The following is an 18,455-nucleotide window of genomic DNA, read 5'->3' as shown; positions in this document are numbered from 1 at the left end:
AGCAGTGCAAGAGGATTCCCTTTTCTCCACACCCTCTCCAGCATTTATTGTTTGTAGATTTTTTGATGATGGCCATTCTGACTGGTGTGAGATGATATCTCATTGTAGTTTTGATTTGCATTTCTCTAATGATTAATGATGTTGAGCATTCTTTCATGTGTTTGTTGGCAATCTGTATATCTGCTTTGGAGAAATGTCTATTTAGGTCTTCTGCCCATTTTTGGATTGGGTTGTTTGTTTTTTTGATATTGAGCTGTATGAGCTGCTTGTAAATTTTGGAGATTAATCCTTTGTCAGTTGCTTCATTTGCAAATACTTTCTCCCATTCTGAGGGTTGTCTTTTGGTCTTGTTTATGGTTTCCTTTGCTGTGTAAAAGCTTTGAAGTTTCATTAGGTCCCATTTGTTTATTTTTGTTTTTATTTCCATTTCTCTAGGAGGTGGGTCAAAAAGGATCTTGCTGTGATTTATGTCATAGAGTGTTCTGCCTATGTTTTCCTCTAAGAGTTTTATAGTGTCGGGCCTTACATTTAGGTCTTTAATCCATTTTGAGTTTATTTTTGTGTATGGTGTTAGGGAGTGTTCTAATTTCATTCTTTTACATGTACCTGTCCAGTTTTCCCAGCACCACTTATTGAAGAGGCTGTCTTTTCTCCACTGTATATTCTTGCCTTCTTTATCAAAGATACGGTGACCATATGTGTGTGGGTTTATCTCTGGGCTTTCTATCCTGTTCCATTGATCTATATTTCTGTTTTTGTGCCAGTACCATACTGTCTTGATTACTGTAGCTTTGTAGTATAGTCTGAAATCAGGGAGTCTGATTTTTCCAGTTCAGTTTTTCTCCCTCAAGACTGCTTTGGCTATTCAGGGTCTTTTGTGTTTCCATACAAATTGTGAAATTTTTTGTTCTAGTTCTGTGAAAAATGCCAGTGGTAGTTTGATAGGGATTGCATTGAATCTATAGATTGCTTTGGGTAGTAGAGTCATTTTCACAATGTTGATTCTTCCAATCCAAGAGCATGGTATATCTCTCCATCTATTTGTATCATCTTTAATTTCTTTCATCAGTGTCTTATAATTTTCTGCATGCAGGTCTTTTGTCTCCTTAGGTAGGTTTATTCCTAGATATTTTATTCTTTTTGTTGCAGTGGTAAATGGGAGTGTTTTCTTGATTTCTCTTTCAGATTTTTCATCATTAGTGTATAGAAATGCCAGAGATTTCTGTGCATTAATTTTGTATCCCGCTACTTTACTAAATTCATTGATTAGCTCTAGTAGTTTTCTGGTAGCATCTTTAGGATACTCTATGTATAGTATCATGTCCTCTGCAAACAGTGACAGCTTTACTTCTTCTCTTCCGATTTGGATTCCTTTTATTTCTTTTTCTTCTCTGATTGCTGTGGCTAAAACTTCCAAAACTATGTTGAATAATAGTGGTGAGAGTGGGCAACCTTGTCTTGTTCCTGACCTTAGTGGAAATGCTTTCAGTGTTTCACCATTGAGGACGATGTTGGCTGTGGGTTTGTCATATATGGCCTTTATTATGTTTAGGAAAGTTCCCTCTATGCCTACTTTCTGCAGGGTTTTTATCATAAATGGGTGTTGAATTTTGTCGAAAGTCTTCTCTGCATCGATTGAGATGATCATATGGTTTTTCTCCTTCAATTTGTTAATATGGTGTATCACATTGATTGATTTGCATATATTGAAGAATCCTTGCATTCCTGGGATAAACCCCACTTGATCATGGTGTATGATCCTTTTAATGTGCTGTTGGATTCTGTTTGCTAGTATTTTGTTGAGGATTTTTGCATCTATGTTCATCAGTGATATTGGCCTATAGTTTTCTTTCTTTGTGACATCTTTGTCTGGTTTTGGTATCAGGGTGATGGTGGCCTCGTAGAATGAGTTGGGGAGTGTTCCTCCCTCTGCTATATTTTGGAAGAGTTGAGAAAGATAGGTGTTAGCTCTTCCCTAAATGTTTGATAGAATTCGCCTGTGAAGCCATCTGGTCCTGGGCTTTTGTTTGTTGGAAGATTTTTAATCACAGTTTCAATTTCAGGGCTTGTGATTGGTCTGTCAAATTCTTTCAAACCAGAAAACTCACTATGTGAAAACTGAAGCTCAAGGTTTTGTGTGTAGAGTTGACAGATAAAACACAGAATACTCAGATTTGAAATCCAGATAAACAAATGATTATTTTTGTATAAGTATCTCATGTAATATTTGGGACATATTTATACTAAAAGAAAATTATTTACAATTTATCTGAAATTCAGATTTAATTGGGAGCCCTGTATTTTTGTTTTCTAACTTTGGCAACTCTAGGTAGGGATGAAATAAAAGGGAGGGAGTTGCATTGAGTGACAGTGCTTATCAGAAGTCTCCCCTTGGGTCACGAAGCAAGACTCCCCTCCATTCCTCTGGCGACAGCCCATTCAAACATACAAAGAAATATATAGACTATCATTTTCTTAATTGTTATTTATTTATATTTATTATTACTATATAATACTATATAATAATTACATTATTATTATTATGTCACAAAGCAATATAAGAGGTTGGAGGAAGAAACTCAGGAAAAATATTAATACATTCTCTTTTTTGCCATATTCCATTTTGAGCCCTTGGAGGACCTATTTGTAGCTTGCTAAATCACAAGTGAATTGTGAGATTTATTGTCCCTAAGTTTTCAAATGGAATTCTTAGGGGTATATTTACTATAAAAATGTTTCATCACAGCTACATAGTTTCATGCATCACTGGGGTCCACATTTGCTTCATAGTCTAAGCTGAGGGTACAAATCCTGGTTGGACTGGAAGAATGAAGCACCCAGGCTGGGTTATTCATAGATTTCCTGGGGCAGATGTGTTTTAAATTAAGCTTTATGGGAGGAAAAGAACATAGGTTAGACTCTTCTATAAAAAAGAATATTGCCTAGTAGGCTGTATCATAGAAATATGTAGGAGCTGGGTAAATGGTATAAATAAATGTCTAAATTATAGGACTTTTAATTTACGTGAAAAATATCAGTGTGATATTCAATTTTAAGTATGAAATCATATAAATACATATGTCAATTGCCCATACACACTTGCATTTTTTCTGCACATTTGAAGAATGGGAGATTCTAATTAAAAATCCCTTTTCATCAGAGCAGTGGCATCACATGTGCTTGGGAAGATTCAGAGTAGAACATCTCCTGTGATATGCCTCACCCCATCTTTCTACCCTCAAGTCACAAATGAAGACAATCTGACATGCTGATGGTAGGTGATCCTTTTTTTTTTTTTTTAGCTCAGACACTATGTTATGCCTTGCTGAAAGAGAAATCTATAAAAAGGGAATTGGCTGTTGAGGCTAGACATGCAATGCCCTTCCGATGCTATGCTACTGAATTTCAGTTTCCACATTCACCCCCTAACCCAAATTTTTCAAAGAGTTAAACTGTAACAAAATACATGTCGCACTAAGTTTATTCTGATCATATAATTTTTCTTTGATGATTCAGAAAGCAACCCAAGCATCTTAGCATGCTTCCAAGCCATCAATTCCATAATTTATTAAAATTGAGGCATAGGGTGTAATGAAAAGACTGTGGGGCTTAACACCAGCTCTACCATAATATGGATAACTGAGGACAAGTGTTCAACTCCCTGAGCTTCATTTTAGCTAACAAGAGTTATCCTTTAAGAAATAATGAAAGGAGGCACGGACTATCTGTTAGGCCCTTTGGCCTCTCAAGCTCCAGTTCTCACTATATAGGATCAGAGAAGCAAATGGTATGAGGCACCATCCTGATTCTTTAATATGCCTAGAAATTGGCAGTTTATTTAAATAAATAAATAAACCCCAGATTAAATAAACCCATTTATATCTATAAATATTTAACTATTACACATAGTTACAATTTTTAAAATTAACAATTTACACATATTTAATTATTCAAAATGTAAAATACAATTTTAAAAAGTCAAATTGATTTGGGATTTCTGGCTACTTGTAATCTAGAGCATAGGTTTGCAAACTACAGCCCAAGGGCCAAATCCCACCTGCCAACCAATTTTATAAGTAAAGTTTCATTAGAACACAGCCATGCTCATCTGTTCAAGTATGATCTGTGGCTGCTTTCCTGCTACAGTGGCAGTTGAGTAGTCATGATAGGGATGGTATAGCCTACAAAGCTCAAAATATTTACTATCTGTTATTTTACAACAACAAAAAAAAATGTTGCCAAACTTTGATTATAGATCAAAGGATTTTTTTCTGTTGTAAGTAAACTTGAGTGTGATCCATTTAGAGTGATGGGCAGGAATTTATTCATGGTCTCCAGTGGTGACCAAAGCACAGCGCAACAAGGTGGTAGCATACCAGACTGACAGCTTCTATAGTTAGAAGTCAGATCTGGCTTCAAATCCTCCCTTATGTAGATAATATACATGTGAAATTGTTGGGAGGATTAAAGCTAAGCATGATTTAGTAAGTGCCCCCAAAATGTTCAATCTTTCTATTTAAATAAGTTTAAATAGAAATTTAAATTTCTATTCTGTTTCATCTCAGAAGAAAGAAAGAGAAAGGGGGATCTCTCAGGTATAGTCACTCTGATAAAATGAAACAAAACAAGGTCCCCTTGCAGCACTATTTACAATAGCCAGGTCATGGAAGCAACCTAAATGCCCATCGACAGACAAATGGATAAAGAAGATGTGGTACATATATACAATGGAATATTACTCAGCCATAAAAAGGAACAAAATTGGGTCATTTGTAGAGACGTGGATGGATCTAGAGACTGTCATACAGAGTGAAGTAAGTCAGAAAGAGAAAAACAAATATCGTATATTAACACATATATAGAGAATCTAGAAAAATGGTACAGATGAACTGGTTTGCAAGGCAGAAATAGAGACACAGATGTAGAGAACAAACATGCGGACACCAAGGGGGGAAAGCGGGGTGGTGGTGGTGGTGGTGGTGGTGGTGGTGGTGGTGGTGGGATGAATTGGGAAGTTGGGATTGACATGTATACACTAATATGTATAAAATGGATGACTAATAAGAACCTAATGTATCAAAAAAAAAAAAAAACAAAGCAAGGTCCCTGTGTCATTTTATCTAAGCATAGACAAAAACAAGGTCACAGGACCATCCATAAAATACCAAATACTCCCTTTCCTGATTAAAATTAATGACTTCTTTTTCTTCATTGAGTGTAAAATAGTTTCTGCCTTATGACAGCATCCAGTACAGAATGAAGCCCCACATCCTTAGACACTCCCCTGAATCACCCCATGAAAGCTCAAACCCTGTAATAGATTGTTTCTAACACTGCCTCACTGAGGTGCCCATGGTTCCCCATGGTGTGTGCTTTCCCTCCTTGCAATGAATCATAAACCCAAGTTGTCCAACTACAGGTGTCCCTGTGGTCTTTGGCTGAAAGTTGTTGACAGTGAGATATGAATAGTTTCAGTTTGTTTTATTTGTATTATAAAAACTATAAACTGTACAATGGTGGTAGCAGGGAAGAAGAGTAATAATTATTGAATAATACTATGTCCTAGGCATTTTTCAAACGTTATTTCTTTCGATTCTTATAATTCTCATTTGAGTTAGATATTGTGATCTACCTTTTACTGACAGAAGAAGCTAAGGGTTGTTGAAGCTGACCAAGGTCTGGGGCATGGAAGATGTGTGTGTCACTTAGAAGTGTGTAATGGCTGAGAGAATCACAACTTTTTATAAAGAAAGCCAATCTAGTAAGGAATAAAGCCTTTGTCTCCCCCTGTGACAGCCTCTCTTGTATATATCACACAGTGCTGGGCACTGGGGCCAGGATGCATAGATTGTCTTTCTGAACATCTTAGAAACTTCTCCATTCCTCCTTCTCTTAGACTTAAGCCCTCAGAGCAGCTGTTAGTTATGTCCCTGCTGTGAGCACTTACAATACAAGGTTAGGAATATGGGATGAGAAAGAACCAACCACCCAACCACAAGCCTTCAGAATCACCCTGGGAGATCAGTCAAACCACTGATGTCCAGAGCCCCACCTCAGACCCCTGGATCAGAATCTATGGGGAGACCTTGATATTGGTGCCCTTAACAAGCTGTTCAGGTGATTCCAGTACAGACTCACCTTGAGAATCACTACTTTAATGTAAGTGAGTGTCATATTCCTTGTTGTTTCTCCAAATTTCATCCACACATCAAGTCTCATTTAAGAGTCTCAACCTTCAGACCTCTCTGTCTTCAGGCACGTTCCTCCTCACTGAATTACCCCAGCACTCAAAGTCTGCATCACACAACTCATGCCTGAGTATGGAGGCTGATGGGGAAAAGTCGGGACTTGAAGACAAAATTCACTCTCCTGATCTGCCAGGGTATCCAGGTGACCTTAAGCCTTGATTTCATCATTTGCAGTATAAAGGAAAAATAGTCTCAAACCTGGCCTAGGACAGAGTTTTCTGTGTAATCCAGTTCACATGTTCTTCTGGAAAGCAATTAGCTTTCCTGATAAAACACTTTAAATTTTTTCTAATAAGACTTAATATTATTAAAGACCTGTTTTAGAAAACTAGTTACCCATCCAATCATTTGACTAATGATTTGCACTTATTCTTTTTCCTTTTATGTGATCTAATAAAGATTATCTAACCACTTTTTTTTTTTCTGTCGTTGCTTCTGTCAAGAGAAAAGTCTTAGAATTGGTCTGTTCCAGATCTTTTCCCTTAAAGGAAATTTGACATTAAACTTTCACGTTCTCTTAATTAAATTTTCTGAAAAAATTAATAGTAAAATAAAGATTAATATACCTACCTCCTCCTTATAAGCTACAAAGCATTTGACAAATATAGAGTCTCATAATGACTTATGACCTTTGCATTTGTTTTACATGGATAAATTGTGTCTCTCCAACTATATTATTGTCTCCTGGAAAGCAGGGATCATAAACATCTTTGAATATTTCTGTATGTCTTTCTCTCTATAATATTATAAAGAGTGAAGTAGATATAATAATTCCTATATTCCTATCAAAATTTTTTTCTGAAAATTAAGAGAAATTAAGAGAAACTGAAGTGTTTTATGTCAAACTTTCTTCATGGGAAGAGATCTGAAACAGACCAGTTTAACAATTTTGCTCTTGGTAGAGATGTTTGAAGGTTAGATTATGTTTAATGGAGTATGGACAGAAAGAGAGAGGGAGAAAGCGGGGGAGGGAATTGATGAATGTGACGATTTTTTTCTTAATTCCTGAATCTCATGTTCAGATACCAACTAAAGTTTCTCTAAATTAAGCCCTTACATAGAATACAGTCTGTGCTTGATAGGGTCATGGCTTTGCAAAGAGATTACAGTTTAGGAAAAGATAAGACCTGCACTAAAATAATCTTATGCAGTCTATGCTGAATTAATTACATGAGTGGCACTGTATCTGCTGTGAAATAATAAGAAATAAACATATTGCTCTGCCCCTGGTTCACAGAGCTCCTAAAACCATTGTAATTTGGTGGCATTAAAAGTGTGGATCACAATATTCCAAAGAAAATAATGTGTGATGTGCATTTGAGGAAAGAGGAGATGTGCTAATAGTTGATGCAGAGGAAACAGACTGGAGAGTAGTGAGATATAATTTATGAAAAGTATACAGTCAGGTGTTCTCAGACTAGTCCCCAATATTTCTAGACCAGAGATAGCTGGAAGCCAGAATAGATAGGCAGTTTATTTTTTCATGTGATTCTAAGTATAGAAGCAAGAATTTGCTTTTTACACAAGAGAACAGATATTACGGTTCCATTTATGTGAATAACTTAAAATAGTCAAACTCAAAGAGACATAAAGTAAAATGGTTGTTACCAGAGGCTGGGGTAGGGGGAATGGGGAGTTACTGTTTAAGAGGTACAGAGTTTCAGTTCAGGATGATGAAGAAGTTCTGGAGATGGGTAGTGGCGATGGTTGCACAATAATGTGAATGTACTTAATGCCAATGAACTGTACACGTAAAAATGGTTAAAATGGTAAATTTTCTGTTATGTATACTTTACCAAAATTTTAAGAAGAAACAGGAAAAGAGTTTTTTAGGGTGGACTCTCCGTTTAGTCAAGAAAGCATAATTTTGGTGAGCCTTTAGCTGTACAAATGGAAGGTAAGTGACACTCTGAGTACTGAAGATGCTTCAGACCTAGGTGGGCCACAGTTCTGTTCAATGGGTCTTGGTCTTCAGAGATAATTATGATATGAACTTATTTTTGACACCCTCTAACTGGGGATTAATGTAGGAAGGAAGAGACTTGAATTTGTGGATGTAAAGATAAGGAGGGGAGAAGACCTCTGCCCAGGATGATAAGTAGGCCCCAGCAGCATGGCCTCACACCAGGGCTAATGAGAATGGCTGCTGGGAAGAAGTGCTGATGCCTCTAGCAGGTGATCTCTAACTTTGAGTTTTTCATTTCTGTCTAAAACATTGTAATTTCTTAAGCTTGTTATCAAGCCTTCATATAATTCGTGGGCCAGAAAACTATAGCCCATGGGCCAGCCACATGTTTTTGTAAAGTTTTTATCTGATCACAGCAATGCCTATTTATTTATGTGTCATCTCTGGCTGTTTTCATACTACAACTGGAGAACTAAGTAGTTGCAACAGATATTGTATGGCCCTCAAAACCTAAAATATTGATTATCTGGTCCTCTAAGAAAGAGTTTGCCCCAAAAAGGCACGTCACAGGTTCAAGTTAGTTGTGTTTGAGAGGAAACTGAAGGGACCTTGTCCACCTGTTGGAATAAAGTGGACCAGAGAGGTGGAGAGATGATATTCAGATAGACCTGAGGGCAGCAGTTAGACTGAGGGGCACTCCCTGTCGTGGATTTGTAGAACGTGTGAGCCAGGTCTCCAGAAATCTTTGGGAGGGGACTGAGCTCCTCATCATCACTTAAGCGAGACCTTGGACCAAGAACAGAAATGAGCTATATATTTGAGATTCCATGTATGAAGCTTCTGGTTTTGGGACTCTGTCTGACTAGTCTTAATCTCTAAGGAGATCCAGTGATATGCAAAACCTCCAAATATTGATAATTGAACAAATGATATCACTTAATGCACAGATACTGCACAGGCACACTCTATAATTATACCCCAAAGTGAACAGCAAGTTGCTATTTCCCTCACAGTTTCTGAGGCAGAGGGAGAGTGAAGGGAGGGGAGGAAGTAGGACGCACCCTTTAGAATAAGGATGTTCAGGCATAGCACCAGATTATACAAAGCTCTGTAGTCTTTTCTTTAAACATTTCTTAAATTTTTTTCAATCTTAGGATTTAAACTTCCCTAAAGAATTTTAGGGAAGTTTACAACCAGCTATTGTAGATTGAATTTCTCTTTCAGAAAATGAAATTATTCCTAGAGAGAGAAGATAGGTATGTTTGGATCTCAAGTCATTTCCCACCCCCTGTAGCTGTGGGGACTCCCCAGCCAACAGTGCTCAGATTTTGGCATCGTCAATTAAGCATGCACTGGAGGTCAGGCTGAACTTCTTTATCAGGGAGCAGAGTGATATCCTAAACCCTATTAGATCTGACTTTTGGATTGCCCAGGAAAACCTTCCATTTATGTGTAATGCTCAGCTGGTACAACTTCTACCTGATGCTGAGAATGCTGCTATTCATTAACAAAACTTCACTCTCCAGTCCCTCGATCCCAGAGGCTAAGTTATTGGAAAATCTGTAACATGTGAATTAAATTCAACAGACTTCGCTCTTTTTAAAAAATGGCTTAATCTCCAGGAAGTATAATCTTTAGTTGACCAAGTATTTTGAAATCCCAGTTACGTCCAAAGTTGAAAAGAAAAGCAATCTTTGGACCTAGTAACTACTGTTTTTAGAGCATTTGGGGTTCAAAGCCTTTAGTATTTATTGTACATAATCTTAATGACAGTGTCTTTATCTTTTCATTCATTCATATATTCATTCCAGAGATGTTGAGTACTCAGTGACAAACACCATTCTAGAATACAAAGATTAAAAAAAAGCATAGTTCCTGCCTTTAAGGAAATCATATTTTTAGGAAAGAGACTCTGTTTAGATTAAGTTTGATTATGATTGTCATGAATAATGCCATTGTCATCAAAAACAAGATAGGACAATGAAAATATTTGATGAATATTTTTACATAACTCATAATAGATTTGAAGACATTTTGCAAAGCAATATTTTCAGAAATGTTTGGCCAATTACAGAATTTTTCTCAGGGTTATTACTTGGAAGGATATCACTGATGTGTGCATATTAAAATATTCTTTAAAATATTTTTGATGTGTTATTTTAGTCATAATATGCTAACATCTCTTATGGTGCCAGCACAGAGGCTTAGACATGGTAGACACCCAATAAGCATTCCCTTGAATTTTAGATTTGGAATTTTTAGGAATCAGCTAGTCCTGTGGTCCTTAATCTTAACTGGGTTTTAGAGCACTTTGAAAATCTAATGAAATCTTTGGAACTTTTTTCCCATTAAAAAAGCACATATTTACAAACACTTAGATTTTTGTATACAATGTTAGGGGATTGGTGGATTACCTTAAGTATCATCCATAAGCTCCTTTGGGGTCACATAATCTAGTCTATATCTTCCATTTTATAACTGTTAAAAATCATTGCCAAGAACCAGGATTGGAAAATTATGGCCCTGAGGCCAAATCCAGCCTTCTTCATTTCTTCTTCTTGTACAGCCTGAGCTAAGAATGGCGTTTACATTTTCAAATAGTTACATTTTAAACAGTTATGTAAGAGCCTGTATATTATCTTCAACTTTGCCTTTTGGCTTGCAGAACCTAAACTATTCACTATCTAGGCCTTATAGAAAAAGTTTGCCAATCCTTGCCCTAGAATGGTCAGAAAATCTTCTAAATCACTCGGTCAATTACTAGAAAACAGAGGACTAGAATTCATACCTCCTGATTTCTCATCCATTGGTCTCTCATTACTCCTATTGATCAATTAAACTGTTGACTGATTGATTTAAACCCAATAAAAAAGAAAACAAGGAGTTGTAAATCTGGAGTACTTGATAAACAATTTCTTAGATAAATAATTGGACATTTTTGCAGGAAGTTGAAATCCAGAGAACTAAATGACCTATCCAAAATCATATTACAAATTTGTTAAGGAAGCAAGACTAAGCTGTGAAACTCAGGCTGCGCATTACTGACTACTTTTTTAAACTTTGCATTATTTTCCATTCCACATGTTTGAAATGCAATACTTCTTGTGAAAGGAAATAATGGTATGGAAGGAACTTACTTAAGGAAAATATTTGAACAGATGCTGTTGTTAACTTCTAATTAAGTGATTTTTAAAGCTATTTTCAGATTCCTCCTTTCATGTCATACTGTAAAAATGGAATGCAAAGAATTATGATAACCATTATCACAAAATCACACATGCTATCTTGAATATATTCTTTTAGAAATTTCAAAGTACCTGATTGCTATTGATTGTTTTCTTCTATCGATTAGGGCTGCCAAAATGGTTTCAAACTATATATGACAATATTAGCAATAATAGAGCTTAAAGAGTTTCATAATAAAAAATAATAAAACTACTTAAAAGATAAACATATGGGGCTTCCCTGGTGGCGCAGTGGTTGAGAGTCTGCCTGCCGATGCAGGGGACACGGGTTAGTGTCCCGGTCCGGGAGGATCCCACATGCCACGGAGCGGCTGGGCCCGTGAGCCATGGCCGCTGAGCCTGCGCGTCCGGAGCCTGTGCTCCGCAACGAGAGAGGCCACAACAGTGGGAGGCCCACGTACCGCAAAAACAAAAAAGATAAACATATGAATAATATGTGAAAGCAATACCAGATCCCCTAAAGGCTTCTATGAGGTTTTTAGCCACAGTCCTTTTTTTTATTTTCTGATCGGTTTTGAAAACATTTTTGTCCATATTTAACCACTAATAAAAATTAGGTGTCAAACTCAGAGTAGTGTGTACTACACAGGAAGAACAAAACAATTGTTTCTATAAAGGAGGAGTTGTGGTCAGAGTAGATAAGCTTGGGGTTTTTTTCAATATATTTTTTAACATCTTTATGGGAGTATAATTGCTTTACAATGGTGTGTTAGTTTCTGCTGTATAACAAAGTGAGTCGGCTATATGTATACATATATCGCCATATCTCCTCCCTCTTGCGTCTCCCTCCCACCCTCCCTATCCCACCCCTCTAGTTGGACACAAAGCACAGAGCCGATCTCCCTGTGCTATGTGGCTGCTTCCCCCAGCTATCTATTTTACGTTTGGTAGTGTATATATGTCCATGCCACTCTCTCACTTCGTCCCATAAGCTTGTTTTTCACAGTAAGACTGTCTGCAGATTCTGAACTAGGACTACGTTGGTAAGTCTGGCATGCTCTCTTTATGCATAACCTCTATTCACATGCCCCCCAGCCCAAGTCTTTTGCACTTACCTGAAAAAGCCAGATTTCTCAGGGAAATGTGCAGAGTTAGGCCATCTGTCTGAATTCCAAATCTGATTCTTTTTCAATGACAAGGCTGCTTGGGCACTTCCACGGTCTGCATGCACTCACAGGGCCTGGCCGGTTCACCAAACAAAAGGAAGCTAGTGTTTTAAGTTAAGTTCTGCAAAGAATCAACAGCAACCACAAAACCTCAAGACCATTTCAAACACACTAACACTGAAAAACCAAGCTCTTAAAGATGAACAGTCCAAGTTGCAAAATTATAGGAAGGCCAACTGTCAAGAAATTCTTTTTTAAGGTTTTAGGACTACTATGAGAACCCATTTTAAAAAAAAATTATTCAAACTGAATTTTGTAGAGAATGGGGGGAAAAGGCAGTGATATTATAAAAATGTGTGCTGAACTGTGTGCTGTGTTTAGGGTGGAAGAATATATATATATATATATATATATATATATATATATAATTTCCTTTCAGAAAATTTACGGAGTTGTTCTATACCCCATTGGGGATCTAGGACTCCTACTCTTATAATGTATTTTGGTGATTAGCTCTGTCATTGATATACAATATTGACTAAAACATGACACTAACATCAGCTCATTTAATTAGAGTTAAGAAAGAGGATATTTGAACCAGAGTCTATTATAGTGCCAGAGGAGGGGAGTATGTTAGTCCACAGCCTTGTTTTTTAGACCATGAACATTATCTTCAAAAGAAGTTCTGCACACAGTGATAAAGATATACTGCAAATGTTGAAAGAAAACTAAGTTCCTCAAACTGCTCTAACTTGCCTGCCATTTTATGCAACACTATAAATTAACATTTTATCAATATTGTAATTATCTTGTAAATCACCTAATAACATATAGAAATCTGTGACTTTAGATTGCTAATTTATTAAATATCAACATTTTAAACACCACTCGAATTTTTAAACTCTAATTTGACATTTCTTTATTTAAAAAAAATTACGGGAGCATCAAACTTGTACCGTCCCTGAGTTCTCTCTACTTTAAAGGCCCAAATTAGAATTATGATTTTGGTAACTTCAGATGATTTGTGGTCTCCTTTGCAATGCTGGAATACTAATATTCTAGGCAAACATTTTGCAGCTCTTGTTACTCATTGTTCACATTTCTCATTTCAAACATAATGTTATAAATGCACCTGATTTTGTTTTTTCAGTTGCAAGGGAAGTATTCTACATCTGGAAAGTCTTCAATTTCGGCCCGTGTGCACCATTTGTGTTATAGGAATAAAAATGTTATATGCTTCAAAATAACTCATGCTGGAGGAATTTCAATTCTTAGTAATGGTAGAGAAGACTGTTATAGACAAACCCACCCTCTGAGAAGAACTAAAAAAATTGGATAGCGTATAAATTCTATTGGCTTTAGAAAGCTGGCCAGGCAGTGAGAACCTGAAGAAACCAAATCCCCGGGAGAAGAGAAGTACAAAAAGTGAACCTGATTTTTGACTCTTTTTTACTCAAGGTGCTCCTGTTTATAACTGGCCACTGAGAAGCAGAGAAATCAAGCAGAAAAGGGTAGCATTATTGGCAATAAACAATGGGAATTTCATTATGATAAATGCCACAATCTTTCTAAAATATTACAATTCTAAATTTCTTGCACTTAATAATGTAGTTTCAAAATATATAAAGCAAAATGATGACACAATTAAAAGGAAAATGGACAAATCCATTATCCTAGGAAGATTTTTAACAGATGTCTCTTAGTAACTGATAGACCAAGCAGATAAAAATTCCATATGGATATAGTAGATTTTTAACAATGCCATCAATAAATTTGACCTAATATACATACCCTATATCCAGCAAGAGCAAAATTCACATCAAATGTCAAAGCCAGTTAACTAAGTGATGGGTATAAAGGAAATCTCAACAGAGATCTAAAAACTAAAATTATACACAGTATATTTTCTGACAATAGTAGTTAGGCTAGAAATCAATAACCAAAAAGATAATATTAAAACTTTCTTATGTTAGAAAAGTTCTTGATATAAGTACTTTTAAATAATTCAAAGGCTAAAAAAAATGAATACAAATGAAAATTAGGAAACTTTTTCTTTGAATGATAATGAAACTTCAACTTGTCAAATCTTTCAGAACACAATTAACACCATACTTAAATGCTTATATTAGGAGTGAAGCTGAAAATAAATTCTCCAAGCATCCATGTCCATAAGTTAAAAGAAAAATAAACCTAGGGAGAACAAATAGAAACAAATAATAAAAATAAAAGCAAAAGTCAATAAAATATTAAACAAACATGCACTGGAGAAAATCAATATAAAAGTTGTTTTTTTAAAAAAAGTTGGTTTTAAAATTTGATAAATCTCTGAAAGACAGGTCAAGAAAAAAAGAAAGAGGGCACAAAACATGAATATTAAGAATGATTTTATTCAAAGGAGGGATTTCAGTACAGATCCCACAGTTAAGAAAATGAAAACAAGAGGATATCATAACAGCTTTATAGTAATAATTTCAATGAAACAATTAGATGGTTTTAAAAGCCATAATTTTCCAAAAGTGCCAAAATACCACAAGAAGAAATATAAAATACAAATAGTTTAATATGTAGTAAAGAAATTGGATCTGTAACTAACATCCTTTGAAAACAAATTTCCAAGCCTGGCAGTTTTACTAGTGAATTCCTCCAAACATTTAGAAATAAAAATCAATCTTACATATACTATTCCAGAGACAGAGAAAGAGGAAAAATTTCCCAAGTCATATTTTGAGGTCATTGTAACTTTGGTAGCAAATACTGGTAAGAACATTACATTAAAGGACCTAAGGGAGCCCACTCTCTTATTTATATAGATACAAAACTCTTACAAAATGATAGCAAAGCAAATCCAATGATATATAAAAACGATAATACAATTATTCCAGGAGGGCAAGCTGGTGTAACATGTGAAAATCGATGAATGCAATTCACCACATCAACAGAATAGAGGAGAAGAATCATAATCATCTCAAACAGAGGCAGAAAGATCACTCAATAAAATTCAGCATCTATCTGTGATTTTAGAAAAGAAAACCTACAAACTAAGAATAGAAGGATGTTTACAACATTTTATAGCAAACATCATGCTTCAATGGAAAATATTGAAAGCTTTTCTTTTGATATCAGGTATACGTAAAGGATGACTTCTGACTACTAGAATACTATTCAACATTGCATTCTAATCTAGGATCTATCTTAACCCAGTGTGTTGAGGCAAGACAATCAATAGAAGGTATAAGTATTGGAAAAGTAGAAATGAAACTATCTTTATTTGCAAGAGCCCTGATTTTATACATAAAAATTCCAGATTTTTGTAGTTCATATAACTGACAAAGGACTCATATCAAATATATATCAATAAGAAAAAGACAGATAATACAATAAAGTTAGTATACACAAAATACATTAACAGACAATTTGCAAAAAATTTCCCAATAAACCCACAAAATGTTGGTCACTCTTATTAGTGATTTGGGAAATGCAAATAAAAACTGCAATGGAATATCACTACACACCAGATAGCTGAAATTTTTTTAAATTTTTTTTATACAGCTGGTTCTTGCTAGTTATCTATTTTATACATATTAGTATATATATGTCAATAAACACACCACCAGGTGTTGCAGAGGGTGTGGAGTGAATAGAATATTCATATACTACTAGAAGGAGTGGAAACATGGCACAACTAAAGCTTTACTTCTAAAGCTGAGTATACACATATCTCATGAACTGGCGATTGCATTTCTAGATACACACCCAACAAATAATGCGTATGTATGTGTTCCAAAAAAGTTACAAGAATGTTTGAGACAGCAGTAGGTATAACAGCCCAAGTCTAAAATCTTCCAGATGTCAATCAAAAATAAAACGTATTATCAGAAAAAAGTGGGATGTATAGAATTGCTCTTACCATGAACATGAATAAAGTACTGCTACATGAAAAACCATAGATGAGTTTTGCAAACAATGTATTAGTAAAAAGAAGCCAGACACAAGAGAAGTCGCTGTGTGATTATGTTCATACAAAATTTAAATACTGGCAAAACGGATATGATATTATAAATCAGGTAGTTGTTACCTCTGGGATAAATGAGAGGAGTAACTGAAAGAAGGGGGACTTCTGTGCTATCTCCTGGTCTGGGTGGTTGCTCCCGGTAATTCTGTGGTTGTACTACTATAATTGGTGCACTTTTCTGTCTGTACATTATACTGAAACAGTAAAAGTTTATTTGAAAAAATGACCCTCACTGGAAATTCGGTGCTATACTTGATTTAACACTAATTATTTTCACAGTTCTATTATTTCCACATAAGGATTCAGCCAACAGTCTCTTTCTTCCTTGAGGCTTGAGATGGAGTGTCCTCCTCTTCCAAATTCCTTGCATGCTCTTGCTCATTTTCCGGGATATGATGCTAATACATCCTCTTCCTCACTTTGAAATATGTTTGGTCAGTGCTTCATCCCCACTGAAATAGTGCCAGAACAATTCGCTCCAAATCCATATTTAGAGCTCATTAAGAGAAAATTTGCATGTGGCATTTGTGAACTTCCAGCTCTTACCTATTAAATCAATGTGCAAAGTACACTTTGGTTGAACTCTGCTGCAGATCTTCAGAATCATCTTAATCACATAAAAAGAATGATTTCCAATATTGGCACCCCATATAAAAATGAGGCTGGTGATGATAAAATGTCAAATATTTAAAGAGCAGGAGAGGGATCTGTGAAGACAGAATCTCAGTGTTTGAAGATAGGCACTGATACTAGAAACACCTTCCACGTAATCATCCAGTCTCTACCTGTTCATTGACAGCTCTGATGTTTAAAGCTATTCATTACTTACAAGCTGAAATGTCTCACTATACCATCTACCCACATGTTCAATTCCCCCTCTACCACAGAGAAAAACTTAATCCCTTTTCTATACGACAGCACTGTAAGTGCTGATAATACTTGACTTGTCCAGTCTTCTCTTCTCCATGCCTGGAGCTTTGTTCTGTTAAAACAATACATGTGTGGTGTGGCTTTGCGCTCCTCCATCCTCCTGGCCACTCTGCTTTCAATACCCTTCAGTTTAGTTAACTTCCTCCTTCTTCACAGTTTATCCAGAATGGCACCTAATGCCTTCAGTGTACTCTGACCTGTGAAATGATGTCTCTTTGTTATATGGTGCTTTCTTTAAGAGCTTCCCACAAGCACATTTTCCACCATCCTGTGGTTTAGACCCAAGAGAAGACCTTTGCATTGATCTTTGCTAAACTTTACTTTGCTCCAGGCTTTTCCATAACTTTTTGGATCCTAAATCTGATCACCACGTCGCCATTCAAGGTGTCCAATAGACCATAACTGAAGCTCAAGGCCTCTCCCAGCCACCTGAAAGCTTCCAGTTGGGCAACAGTCCATTCATGTGTGTCCTTCAGCTAGAGCCATTCTCCAGATATCATACAGCCTAGGATTCCAGAATGTCAATATGGCCAGCAGCTACCTTGCTGAATACCTGGATGAAAACCACATAACCTATGTCTAATGAATATTGTTCATCTTCATTCTGGTAACATGTCCAAGATATCCCTGTCACAATTTAACTTTCCAGCCACGTGAATTAGCATGTGGACTCTGTACTCACAGTAGAACACAAGGATTTGGAAATCATCTGCGTTCAAGTTCCTCCCTTTCACCTGGTTAACTGAGTAGCCTCAGAAAAACCACATAGACTCTCTGAGCCTCATTTTGCTAATTAAGACAATAGGCTAATTGCCTAGGCCTCTGCTGGAGAATTTTGCTTTGATTTGTTTTATGATGTGCATGAACTTTGTCTAAAGCAGCATTTTCCCTGTAAATTATTCCATGAATTGCCAACTCCACATACAGAATGTTCTGAAACAGACTATCAAACATCCCCATGAGTGCAAAGGCCCAAAGTTTTTACTATTTAATGCATTCAGACACTAT

General features: G+C 36.1%; 2 protein-coding genes across 4 annotated transcripts in view; one reads left to right on the top strand and one right to left on the bottom strand.

The window, feature by feature from the left end:
- The window catches only part of GPR141 (G protein-coupled receptor 141), a 182,518-nt gene that overhangs the window by 48,894 nt on the left and 115,169 nt on the right, over positions 1-18,455 (bottom strand). For both annotated transcript variants that reach the window (XM_019925388.3, XM_019925394.3), the window contains exon 3: positions 12,455-12,579. The gene's annotated coding sequence lies outside the window, so the exon portion shown is untranslated. The remainder of the gene's footprint in view (positions 1-12,454; positions 12,580-18,455) is intronic.
- LOC109548348 (THAP domain-containing protein 5) overlaps positions 1-18,455 on the top strand; it is a 217,697-nt gene that overhangs the window by 84,937 nt on the left and 114,305 nt on the right. The gene's annotated exons all lie outside the window — the stretch shown is intronic.

Source organism: Tursiops truncatus, chromosome 9, assembly GCF_011762595.2.
Source record: "Tursiops truncatus isolate mTurTru1 chromosome 9, mTurTru1.mat.Y, whole genome shotgun sequence".
Classification (NCBI taxonomy): domain Eukaryota; kingdom Metazoa; phylum Chordata; class Mammalia; order Artiodactyla; family Delphinidae; genus Tursiops; species Tursiops truncatus.
The sequence above is the reverse complement of the archived record's forward strand: the minus strand, read 5'-3'. Positions and strand labels throughout refer to the sequence as shown.